At 37.1% G+C, this 14,020-nt stretch overlaps 1 protein-coding gene and 1 long non-coding RNA gene across 2 annotated transcripts in view; one reads left to right on the forward strand and one right to left on the reverse strand.

Annotated features, from left to right (window-relative positions):
* Positions 1 to 14,020, reverse strand: part of LOC308559932 — a 38,407-nt gene that overhangs the window by 17,727 nt on the left and 6,660 nt on the right. Inside the window, exon 2 of the long non-coding RNA XR_013999224.1 lies at positions 8,910 to 9,144. This is a non-coding gene — a long non-coding RNA (uncharacterized lncRNA). The remainder of the gene's footprint in view (positions 1 to 8,909; positions 9,145 to 14,020) is intronic.
* The window catches only part of GRB14 (growth factor receptor bound protein 14), a 134,914-nt gene that overhangs the window by 15,235 nt on the left and 105,659 nt on the right, over positions 1 to 14,020 (forward strand). The window lies entirely within an intron of this gene.

Genomic DNA, 14,020 nt, shown 5'->3' on the forward strand with positions numbered 1-14,020 from the left:
GCACAGAACTTTTGAAACGGAGCAAAGTCTTATGAATTCAGAGAAGCACATTTGCCTTTTGGACAAAAATATAATTTGCCAAAATGTTCACAGTTTGCTATGCAGTTCAGTATAGAATGAATCCAAATTTCCAAACAGGATTATGACAGAGAAATCAGGCCATTGGAAAAAGCATTCAGAGTGGTTGCTCATTTAACAACATGAAATTCCCATACTTGAGGATTTTGGGTTTTATTTACCTACCTGTGCCATGCCTATGCTAAAGGGAAATTCCCAGTGAGGTCCTGGATATGACCACTGGGTGTGCTTGTCTCCTCAGGCCAACACCAGGTCAAAACAGGACCTCATTCAGGGAAGCTTACAGTCAGACTGGCTTCCACAATCTTGCTGCGGTACTGACTCCATGGTTACAGGGATTTTCACTCACAAGTTGCTTATACAGCAGGAATATGCACTCGCAAGTTGCTTTTTGACTAGCTACACTAAATCCCTAAGTTATGGCAACCAATGGTGTATTTTATCACACGGACCAAACTAAAGATTACTGGTTAGTTGAATATTTAATACATACAGATGGTGGGTAGTTTTCATAAGTGACAAAATGTTGTTTGAATGATTTTAGTTGTCTCATAGTGCACAAAAATTACCAAAAAAAAATCAAATTAAATAAATCACAATTGAAGATACCAATACTAATGATCTGCTTAATGAGCCGATGGAGGGAAAAATTAAGAAGATAGTAAATGTTCACATTGTGTTAAAATTCTAGCACAATATGATCATAACAGAATTAATATATATGTTAGTTAACTTTATATCATGGACATATTATTGCATCTACTTCCTGCAGAGAGAAACTGAGGTGCAAAAAAAAAATAGTTATATTGCCTAAGTCCACCTTGCTAGTTAGAGATGGGACTGAGATTTGAACTCAGGTATTTTCCAACCACAGCTCATGTGCTTAGCCACACCACTGCCTGTGATAAATGCAGGCTGAATAAATAATGTAGTTTTAACAAAACAAATACATTAAACCCATAAATGATAGAACACGTAACTCCTCTTGGAATATCAGTTCTTAAGCCTTTTCTTAATTCTTATATAATTTTATTAATTTATTTTATCAGTGTCTTAAGTTTAGCAAAAGATGTTCGGAATTTTAATAAAATCTGTTGGTTAATATAGACATGGCCTACCTTGTGTTAACTTTTTATATATGTGTTTACCTATGATGTATACACTGCAATCATCTTAATTTTGAAGTTTTATGAATATGTAAACAAAAATGAAAGTTTTTGCATTCTTTAAAAGGTTAAATGAAGTTATAGAGTACATTGATGACCTATGTAAATACAATAGATTTGCTGAAGGAACTGTTTCAGTGGCCTTACATACTGCAGCAAAGTCCAACTTATTCCAGAAATACATGTCATTATTAAGGGTCCCACCTATTGGTGAAGGAACATTCTTACATGCTGTACAAATGACAGTCATCTTATGTAGGTCCCTTTATTCATTTGTCACAATTCTCTGTTCCTTTTTACGACTTTTGAGGATTTTTATTTTCCAAACCAACCTCTTAATGTCCCTTAAAAAGTACTATACAGAGAAGTATGCAGGAGTCAATAAACAAGCAGTAAAATATTTTAGATAAGTTTTTATATTGTTCAACTCTCATATAAGCCACAAAAATCACTGTTTCTGTATAGACTGGTAATTAAGCGACATGATAATCTATATAAGAAATGGCTTTGTTTTCTTCATTTCCATATTTCTTTGGGAATGAATACTTACAAAATCTGTTGGTTCAAAGGTCTTTGTCAAATAAGATGAAACTTATTTTAGCTGCAAAATCAGAGGTTGGCAAATGTTTTCTATAAAGGGCCAGATATTAAGTATTTCAGGCTTTCCTGGCCCTCTGGTCTCCTGCAACTACTCAACTCTGCTCTTGTAGCACATACGTAGCCACAGACAACACAGAAACAAACAGTGTGGCTATGTTCCAATTAAACTTTATGGACACTACATTTTGAATTTGATTTGATTTTTATGTATCATGAAATATTATTCTTTTTTTTTAACTGTTTAAAAATGTGAAAAACATTCTTAGCTTGTGGGCCTGTGGCTATAGTTTGCTCACCCCTGCAATTAACTGTGAAATCAGATGTAGGTTAAAAATAATAAAAACCTCCCAATGTTATTTTTTTTTAAAGAAATAGAACAAGAAAAACATCGGATTTGTTTGTATGGAACCACAAAAGACCCTGAATAGCCAAAGTAATCCTAAAAAAAGAATGAAGCTGAGGTATCAAACTACCTGACTTAAAAATTATACTACAGAGCTATGATAATCAAAACAGCATGGTATTAGAAGAAAAACAGACACGCAAACCAATGGGACAGAATTACTAGCCCAGAAAAAACAACAACCATATATATATGGGCAAATAATTTTTGATAAAGGAGCCAAAAACACACAATGGAGAAAAGAAAGCCCCATCAATAAATGGTGCTGGGAAAATTGGAAAGCCACATGCAAAAGGAAATAAAAATTAGATTACAGTTTGTCCCCTTGTACAAAAAATAACTCAAAATGGATCAAAGACCTACATATAACATCTGAAACAATAAAGGACATAGAAGAAAACACAGGTACTAAACTTATGGACCTTGGTCTGAGAGAACATTTTATGAATTTGACCCAAAGACAAGGAAAGTAAAGGCAAAAATAAATGAATGTGACTATATCAAACTAAAAAGCTTCTACACAGCAACCCCCCCCCCCCCCCCATAAAACAAAACAAAAGGCAAGGCAACCAACAGAATGGGAGATGATATTTGCAAACAACAACTCTGACAAGGGGTTAATATCCTAAATATATAAAGAACTCATACAATTCAATACCCCCCCAAAAAACAAGCAATCCAATTAAAAAATGGGAGAGGACCTGAACAGACACCTCTTCCAAGAAGACATACAAATGGCCATGAGGTATATGAAAAGTGTACAACTTCACTAGCTATTAGGGAAATGCAAATCAAAACTACAATGAGATACCACCTCACACCTGTTAGAATGGCTATGATATACAAGACAGGTAGTAAGTGTTGGAGAGATTGTGGAAAAAAAGGAGCCCTCATTCACTGCTGGTGGGAATGTAAACTTGCGCAGCCACTATGGAAAACAGTATGGCAATTCCTTAAAAAATTAAGAATAGTTACCATATAACTTAGGAATCCCTCTTCTGGGGATCTACCCAACAAACTCGAAAACATTAATTCACAAAGATATATGCACCCTTATGTTTATTGCAGCATTATGTACGATGGCCAAGGCAAGGACACAACCACAGTGTCCTTAAATAAAGATGTGGTACATGTACACAGTGGAACACTACTGAGCCGTAAGAAAAGATGAAATACTGCCATTTGCGACAACAGGGATGGACCTTGAGAATATTATGCTAAAGGAAATAAGCCAGTCAGGAAAGGGTAAGAACCATATGATTTCACTCATATGTGGGATATAAAACTGGAACTCACAGACACAGGCCGCTGTATGATGGTCACCCGAGTGAAGGGGGTAAAGGGAGGGAAAGGAAAGGGGGCAAAATTTATGGTGACGGCAGATAATATGACTGTGGGTGGAGGGCACACAATGCAATATACAGACGATGTATCATAGCAATGTACACTTGAAACCTATATGACCTTATTAACCAACGTCATTCCAATAAATTTAATTAAAAAAATAACAAAAATCCACAATGGAATGATTTTTCAAATGTTGATGATAAAGATACAAAGATAGTGGCATTGTGATCATTCCAATTTATTTTTAATTTTTATCTCTGGTGGGAAATTTTATCTTAAACTCATAATTCACTTTTTTGTTGTTGTTAATCCTCACCTGAGGATACCACTGATTTTTAGAGAGAATGGGAGGGAGGGAAAGAGTGGGGGTGGAGAAAGAGGCAGAGAGAGAGAAACACACTGATTGGTTGCCTCCTGCACGCGCCCAGACCTGGGCCAGGGATTGAACCTGCGACCCAGATATGTGCTCTTGACCAGAAATCGAACTTGCAGCCCATCGGTGCTGGGGGCCGATGCTCTAACCACTTAGACACACCGGCCAAGGCTCTCATTTACTGTTTTTCTCCCTTGACACGGCACTTAGTTCAGGTCTTCAGCTTATTTCACTTGGATTACTGAATTGTCTTCTCAAATACTTTTTTCGCACTTGAGCCAGAATGATCTTTACAAAACAAAAATTACATCATGCCTCTTCCCATTGCCTTTCAGAGCCCAGCTCCATTACAGCCTAGCTGTGCAACTTTGGCAAAGTACTTTTAGTCCATGTGCCTCAGTTTCATTACCTATAAAATCAGGAGGAGTAACTGTACTTAAAATTTAGTTGTGAAGACTAAGTGAGATAATTTCAGAACAATATGGAGCCCATAGTAAGCACTAGAAGTGTATTACAAGCACTCTTACTATTTAGAATGACACCCACATTCCTCCGTAGGGCATTCAGCACCCATTATGATCTTGCCCTCGCTTTCCTGTCTGGCATCAACCCTCATCACTCTATGTACCATTCCCTCCTGGCATCAGCAATGCTGTGCTCTAGCCATTGAACTATTTGCAGCTATTTTGAACCTTCCATTCTTTCTCTTGGATTAGGGCCTTTGCACGCACAGCTGTTCTATCTGAGAAGTCCCACCCCACAGAATTTGCCTGATTAAATTCTATTCTTCTTTGAGACTCAGCTTCATAGTCGTCTTCTTTGCAAAGACTTTTCTGGTTTCCCAAGCTTGCCCCAGGTGCTTTTTCTGCCTAGATGCCCTGTAGTACCTGCATTTACACCTGCCTTCATAAAATTCATTGTAACTGCTTGCTGCTTTGGCCTTCTCCCCCATCGGTCCATAAGATTCTTAGAGGCAGAGTTTTCTTAGGGCAGAGCCAATGACAGTGGCTAGCATATAGTGTACATGTAATAAATATTTCTTGCCTTCATGAATGAATAGGTTTCTTATGGCATAATACCATTGTTATTTCAAAAGTGATACAAAGCAAAGCAAAACATATTGGTGGCAATTATATAAACATCCCATTTGTTTCCTTCCCCAAATATTCAAGAACACTGGAAATACATCAAGAAATGTGGCATTTGGAGTATAATATGTCTTAATCAAAATGGAAGTTTGTAAGCATCATAGAGCACATTTTTAAATGTATTTTAACATTCACTTAATGTTACAAGCTACAAATTATTGTGCCAGATAGAAAACATCAAATTGACAAATTGGATAAATATATTTTGATTTATAATTATTTCTTACTTTTCTTGTTTTTCAGTTAGGACCCCTTCTCTAACTTTGAAGTAAACATGTTCAGTGAGTTTGGCTTGTTGGACTGAAACCCAGGACCCACTGAATGAGACCACACTGGGAAAACACAAATATATATTTTTTCATCATGGCAGATGCTCTTTGAGACTTGAATTGTGAGAACAGAAGTTCAATTATTGTGTTTCCCATTTGTTCTTCTGACAGATAGAGGCCAAATGACAGACAGAGTGGAAAGAACCTCAACTAAGTGTCAAGAGAGAAAGTCATGTTCTAGAGTCCTCTTTGCAACTTAAAATAGCCTTGTGAGCATATGTGCATCATCCAACATCTTTGAGGTTTAGAAATGGAAAATAAAGATGTTTTGTAACGTCACAGCATGGGTGGTAGAAAGGCTCTGGTACGTGGTGCCCAGGAAGTCCTGGTTTTGCCATTACTCCTTGGGTGACCACTGACCCATCTGTTTCCATTTTCTCTTTCACACATTTACATACTGTAAATGCTCAGCATACGCTGACACTGTGTTAAAGGGTTCAAAATGAAATATGTGGCTCTCATCTGCAAGAGCTCAGAGTTCAGTGTAAAAGAGAAATCCAAACCTCTGCTAATATCTCTAGCCACACATCTCAAACTTTTATGTGTGTAAGCATCACCTGGGGATCTCCTTAAATGCAGAGGTTGTCATTCAGTATATCTGGGGTATCATCTGAGATTCTGCATTTCTCACAAGCTCCCAGGCTGTGGAGACTGCAGACCAATGGACCACAGTTTGAGGAGCGAGTACATTGAGATATAAACAGAGAGAGCTAGAGTGGTGCAGACGAAGGGAAACTAACCAGGAAGGCTTCACAGAGCCAGTGAGATGGCATTAGGGGATGAGTAATGGAAGGTGAAAAGGGAGGTATTAAATGCATTTGAATAGGCAGAATATTTTATATAGGACACAGAAGTGGGCATGGCCGTGGTGTGGCTGTGGAAAAAGACAGCAAATTGAAGGAGCAAGTGACAGGCAGACTGATTTCTAGGAAGTGCAATTGTCCATGTGGGAGGTGATGAAGACCTAAATTATTTTAGGGAATTCATCTGATTATTCATAGCTCAGTTTCATAAAAGATGCGCGGTGGAGTAGGCCTAATGAAGGCAGGGAAAGGGAGATGGAAAACAGAAACAGGCTTTTCTCAATACACAGGGTGGGCAAAAGTAGGTTTTCAGCTGTAAGCATGCAAAACAGAGTTCATTCCTGTGTTATTTATTAGTTACTGTATTGTTTTCCACACAAACCACTGTAAACCTACTTTTCTCCCACCCTGTGTTTATGGGGTGAAAAATGACAGAACCGGGTCCCTGACTGAGTGTGGCTGAGGGTAAAGGAGGAGGCATGCAGGGGTGTTTGCAGCTCAGGAGGCAGAAAAACAAAGATTTTTGTTAACTCGGGGAACCCATCGGGGGAAACAGGCTTGAATTTGGTGGTGGCAGTGAAAAGTGAAAATGAAATAAGTTTTGAACATGTAAAATTTGATGATTGAGGGACAGAGAGCTATGTCCATTCAAGTCTAAAAGTCTCTTATTTCCTCCCTTTTGTTAAAGCACTGTCCTTGAATGCTGTCTCGAGTCACCACTTCCGATTTAGTAACGACTAAGACAACTTTGAGAAAGAATTCACGTTTTATCTTTGTTTCATGAGTCCCTTCAGAGACTTCCTTTTGCCACCTATAAATTCACTTCGTGTGCTCCTTAAAAGTTGACTATGTATGCCTTTTAAGAGTATTAATTTTTTTAATACAACATCTTTTCATCTTGCCCATGACAGGTGATACACTACATTTCATTTTCTGTGTCTCTTCCTCTTACTTATTGCCAGCATCACTTAGCTGCTTCTGTTGAAAAGTGATTATTGACCTGATTTTCTCCTTTGACACCACCTTTTCACTTCTCATGGCTCCATCTGATCATATTCCAGACTCTAAATAAGTCACTCTGAAACCATTTGTCATGAATAAATTCTTTTTGGTAGTAAATAATATTGTTAATATTAAAGAGAAAGACTATATAGTAAGTTAAATTTAGTAAACTTTATCTGTGGAGTTGATTTTTTTTTATAACAGGAGTTGCAAAATCATAAATCATCAGGGCCAGAGAAGTAATGTAATGAATGAAGTGGGCTGAGTTTAAGTATTCTGGCATTTCAATGCTGTCATAATTAATGTTTAGTACTGTAGTTGAAACTTGGCCAGGGAGACATTAGTGATCAGTGGGGAGTGTGGCAAACTGGAGAGCATAGTTCTCATATAAAGGGGAAGATAGCCATTAGTTCCAGGGGATTGATGCCATGTGGGAAGGCAGATCCTCTCTTTCAAGATCTTCTGATTTTTCAAGAGAAGTAGAAATCTAGATTTTTATTTGAAGTCTATTGGTCTTATCAATGTTGTCTCAAATATTTTAAAAATACTATTCATAGTTGTTATGGGTTAAAGTATGCCCCCTAAAAAGACATGTTGAAGTCTGTGGATGTGACTTTATTTCAAAATAGGGTCTTTGCAGATGTAATCAAGTTAAAATGAGGCCAACAGGGTGAGTCCTAATGCAATATGACTGGTGTCATTATAGGAAGACAGAGAAAAACACAGGGAAGAGGCCATGTGAAGGAGGCAGAGATTGTAATGATGCATCTATAAACCAAGAAATGGCAAGGACTGCCAGTCATCACCAGAAGCCAGGAGGAGAGGTATAGGTCAGATTCTCCCTCACAGCCTTCAGAAGAAATAATTGTTGCCTTCTAGCCTCCAGAACTGTGAGACAGTACATTTCTGATGTTTTAAGCCACACAGTTTGTGTATTTTGATATGGCAGCCCTAGGAAACTAATACAACAGAAATTAACATGCCTGTAGGTTTTATATGTAGTTTGGCACTAAGTAATATTAAATAATTTCGTTAAAGTTTTTTTTTAAAAAAACAGGAATTTGTAAAAATACATATTTTTGGCTATGCTTTTCTGGAATATGGAAAGTTACTTCATGTCATTATCAACATCTTCCTTGTCGTCTGATGACTTAATACAATAGATGACCAGAAAGTGAAGTATTTGAATTTATTCCTTCAATAAATATTAAGCACTTAGCAGGTGCCAGATAGTGGACTAGACAAAAGGGGTGAAATTAGGAATAAGAACAACTCTTTTCCTCAAGAAATCTACCATTATAACAGCAGTTATCATGCAATATTATGATAGCAGGAGAGCAGCGGAGATTGCTATGGGAAGACAGAGGAGGAGCACCTAATACCAGCAGGAGGTCAGGAATAACATCCAATTGGGATGTGCACTATTTAACTGTGAAGAAGGAGTGACTTGCCAGCTAATTTGTCTTACAACTAGTATACAAATGAGCTGAGATTCCCAACACAGGACCTCCGACCCTAATCTCATTCTATTACACCAAGCTATTTTGTATTTTTTTTTTAATCTGCAAAACTGAGGATAATATTACTCTTTAAAGCACATGGGCCCAATACCTGGTCACGGCAGACCTTACTAGAGTCTGCTAGTACCTGGTTCTCCTACCTTCCTGGATCCTTAGAAGACTATTTCCCAGACTCTTTTGCAGTTAGGTGCAGCCATGTGACTAGTTCTGGCCAATGTGTCAAAGCACATAAGAGGCAGCACGTGGTTTTCCATGCTCTCGTTCCCTGACGCGAGGACCAAGTATACCACGTGTTCTAGATGGTGGGGCTGCAGATGATGAAGCTTCTGTCAGCTGGGGTCTCTGAGCAACTATTAGAACAGCACTTCTGCCCACCTATGATGGAAATAAATATTTGTTTTGTTAAACTACTGGGATTTGAGAGCAATTTTTTTACACCTATTTATCTTAGTCTACCATAACTGTCCATAATACACTGGTCCATAATACATACTCCACATTTTTTTCTTCTTTCCTTTAGTAACAATTTAGGTCACAGGGTGACAGAAATAAGCTTTAAATTTAAAAAAAATTAAAATGTAGGGCAAGTATTACCCAGCTACATAGAATATATTCTTACTACAGATTCTGAGACAGACTAAGAACAGATTATGACAGTTAAGAAAGTAACTGTGTCCTAAGACCAGCTGAAATGAAAAATCCATTTGCTTTCAGAAAAAAGTCACCTCTCATTAGAGATCATTTTTCTCTTTCCTCCAAACCAAATTATTTAAGTTTAAAAATAGCAAAAAGACCTCATGAAAAAACATATAAATGCTAAAAATCCCAACTTGAGGTTTCAGTCACTATTAACATACCTTCAGAAGATTTTTGACTGCTGTTAATACAAATAGAAGACTTCCAGGAAAGAATTATTCAACAAAAAAAGTCTTTTATTTTCTCTACATATTCAGGACATGGGAGAAGAGAAGAGAGTAAATATAATTTCGAGTTTTCTGCTCAAACAAATCTAAATGCTTCTGCCTAGCATTCAACATCTTGATGATATGTTCTCATTTGCTAACCAACCACATTTACCACATTTTTTCCAACATAGACTTCATGTTAACCAAGTCTCCTCAAAGTCCACAAACAAGACATATTTATCCTTTCTTTATGCCATTATCCATTTGCCTGAAGTGCCCTCTCTCTCATTTGGAGAAAAAGCTTTAAGTTTGCTTCCTGTAGTTGTAACTTGTCCTCTGCGATTAATGTGTTGTTTCTTTTACTTGTTGCTTTTATTTTATTATTTTATTTTACCCTTGCTTTTTAAAAAACTTAGATATAACTGACATATAACATTATATTAGTTTAAGGTGTACAACGCAATAATTCAATATATATATATATAGAGAGCAATGATTACCATCGTAAGTCTAGTTAACATCTATTAATGCTTTTTCACGCCTAGTAATTTTGTCTCTTATCAGGACTATAAGTTCTTCAAAAACAGGAATGACTTTTTACACTTCAACTCCATGTTCCCACAGCTCTAGCACCGTGGTGAGTGCACCATCAGCAGTAGTAAATAAATCTCAGTTGATTGGTTTGTGAGTGGTTGTGGGGGTGGGTAACACAGTTTGATCTGAAAGGACGGAAAATTGAAGAGGTTCCAGCAGAAGACTTGTGACTGAAGTAAAAAAATCAGTGTATGGAGGAAGGGACTTGAAATCATCTTCCACAATTTTTTTAAAAGCTGAGAATGACCAGTTAGTGTCTACTGAGAGTAGGCTTCCACAACTGCCCCATAGGGAATGACAATAGGCAAGGGGTGTTTCATACACTTTCTTGCTTGGGAAGAGCACCAGATGGCTGGAGAAAGACATCCTAATAATGATACTGTTTACATTTTAAAAATTAGGCATTGGTTCTCTGCTATTGCCTCCACTTTTGAGAAGCAGCTACATGATCACTGGGTACACAGTATGTACTATGTCATTTCATTCAAACTGACACCTAAGTTACGGATGCAGCACAAAGATATTTTAGTTAATAGTGTGGTGATACATACTAATGTGAAGTCTATTATCACTAATAAATACAAATATTTAAGATACTTGGGTAGGTTTTGCTTGGCTGCCTAGTTATACTACATTAGTGTTGAAGTAGCATTGTAAAAAATGCTTTAAAAATAAATGGCCACCCAAAAGCTCTTTTCAGCTCATCAAATTTGCCTTGGCCTAATCCATATTTACCAACTTACTTCCTCCTAGCTACTTTCATCATCTTCTACCATTAAACTAAGACAGTAGTTCTCAGTCTTGAAACTATCAGAAATAACCTCCTGCAGGAAGTAATAACTACCTACCTCTTTGACCGCACCTTCTCTGTCTACTTTGAGGCTTCTCCCACCTTCGGCCCCCTAAATGTTCCTTCCTGAAGCCTGTTCAAGTCTTCACTCTTTACTTTTCATACTATTGCCTCTGATAATCTCTTTCTCTCTGTGATTTTAATTATTGCCTTCCTACTGAAGGATCCCAAATAGGTGACACTAGCTGAGACTTTTCAAGCTACAGGATCAAAGTCCAACTTCCTGCTGGTCATCTACATGTGGATATATTACAAGTAATACAGACTCAATGTCTGCAAAACCAAAACCACTATCTTCTTCCATCATCAACTTAACTCCTCTGTTTCCATTAATGCTCCATTCCCCTATCTATGCTGCCTTGAGAGAGCTCTTTGAATCCTCTTGCTCTAAGTATCCTTCCTTACTATTGTCATGTGCACTATTATCCATAACATCTTAACTCGTCTTATTTCCAACTGAGGAGCATGTCAGCTTGAAGCATCATTCTAAAGCGTGACTTTAATCATGGTTCTTATTGCCTTTAAAAATCTTTGCATACGATTACTTATGGAAGAATGTCCAAATTCCCCACTCTGCCATTCAAAAATTTAATGATGCCATGCTTATCTAGATTCATTTCCCATTGTCTTACAACTTATACATTATACACAAAGTTAAACTTTATTACTTACTATTTCCCCACTATAATATGAAATACCTTGCCTCTTCGCCTTTGCTGATATTGCGTATCTGGTCTCTAGCTTGAAGTACTACTGCCAGATATTCAAAACCTAGTTCAAATTAAAGCTTTGCTAAGAAGCTTTATCTGATAGCTTCAGCTTAGCTCTGATCTCTAGCTGTTAATGCCTATGGGCACCATGATGTAATGGAAAGGGTGTGGGTTTTGGAATTCTCTATATCTAGGTTCCAAAATCATTCTGTTAGCTTTGTGAGAATATGAAAGTTATTTAACTACTTCGAGTCTTGATTTTCATATCTATAAAATGGGAATAATACAGCTTACCAAGAAGTTCAAAAGAAATCCTGTATGGTGTGATTGATGTCATTGGAAGAGAGGCCAGTTGAATGGCTACCCAGAAGCCTGAGAGGTTAGAATTTTCATTCATTCAGATATGTCAAATGCTAACTAAGGGCCAGGCACTTTAGAGGGTGAGAAATGAAATAAATACAGTCCCTGCTTTCATGGAGCTAACAGTATTAGAGTCTAAATTCATCTCAGTCCAGAATCTAGTCCTCTACTTTGCAGAATCAGAAATGACCTGGAATTGACTGGATCACTGGATATGATTCTTGCTAACAACACCCTTAACACTATTCCAATCTTTTTGCTTTTGCTTTTTAATTTTTTAAAAAAAATCCTGATGATCACTTAAGACATTTATTCAAAGGCTAGTCTTTGGTTTTACTGGCATTGCTGTTTAAATAAAAGATACCCAATTTGTTTAATATTTCTAAAAAAAGAAAAGCAGTAAAGAAGGGAACTACACCTAGTCACTGAAAGTAACAAAAGTTGAAATATAAGACAGTTGTATTTTACACTTTCATATACCAAGTTGGTGGTAGAGTCACCCATCTGGAGCTGAGGAGTCTAAGATAGTGCACATTTTTGATCTAATAAAGGCAGGCATGCACAGGTGTGATGATAGGCGCTCACTAAAAGTCATGCTTCCAAGGCTGGAAAATAAAGCATGCTCTGGGATTGGTGTTGTGGCTTTCTTCTCCACTTAAAAAAATGATATTATACTGAACGTAGCTCATAAAAGTGTCAGACTGATAGTTTGGAGCTGCAGACTCCTTCCTGCAAAGCAACAGCAACACAGGTATGAATACTTCAAATTTGCTGACATATGTTTAGTAATGGGACTTAATTGGGACACTATAGGAATTTATAAGCATGCCAAAGTTTTACATGAATCAAGTTGAGCATCTGAAGGTTGTGGTAGGAGATGAATAAATTTATAAGAAATGCAGGTAGTGGTGCATGTCAAGTCAATTTTTGCTCTTAGAAATTTAATTTCTAATTAAGCACAAAGGTTTTTTAAGGTAGCCATTCATGGCAGAGGAGCATTTAATAGAAGATAGTGGGGTTCGCAATAGATTGCAGTTCTATAAAATAGGTCTTTCACTAGCTGATCACAGCACCACCCTCCTATCTAAGAACTTAAATTGATACTATTATTCTACTGTGCTTTATAATACTCAGGTGAGGACTTCATCTAAAATCCACTGGGAAAAAAAGGCTCCTTGATAAGATGGAAAATGCTTAAGCCTTTCCCACAATCACAAGTTGCTTTGCTAGCACAGCTAGCTATTATCAAGGAGTACAGAAGTCCTGGAGTAAAATATAAAATAGGTTAAGATTTGATGAAGAGACATTATCAAATAAAGCAATTTTGTCAGTCTTAGAGGATAGTAGAATGTCTGAGCAAATTTTGATCCTCTTGTGAGAACTATGATAATAGAGCACTATCAAGATGGAGAAAGAAGTCAGGGTTAACACCCCCGATCTAAGATGGGCCACCAAAAGGATGTGCTATAGCATTAATGGCAAATCAGAAATAGTTAAGTCTTTAGAAGAGCTAGAGCTCAGCTTTGCATCATCTCTAGATGAGGTAACTCCAGAGTCCTGGTGCCTCCAGGATCCAGACAGAGGAAATAAAATCCTTTGTAAAGGAAGTTAGTTAGCATCATCCTAGGCCTCCAATTATTTCTAAAAGTTATTTTTTAGATCATTATCTTGTAAACAATGAAAATACATAACCAAGTGTTCAAAGAGACAATAAGCCATGAATAAAATATAGTAGAAACAGCAGAAAATAGACACAGAGGGGCTTCAAATATTGGCATTATCAGACAGAGATGTTATAAGTAACACCTATTATTTTCAAGAAGGTAAGAGAA

The sequence above is a fragment of the Miniopterus schreibersii genome (genome assembly GCF_964146895.1).
Source record: "Miniopterus schreibersii genome assembly, chromosome: 7".
Lineage (NCBI taxonomy): Eukaryota > Metazoa > Chordata > Mammalia > Chiroptera > Miniopteridae > Miniopterus > Miniopterus schreibersii.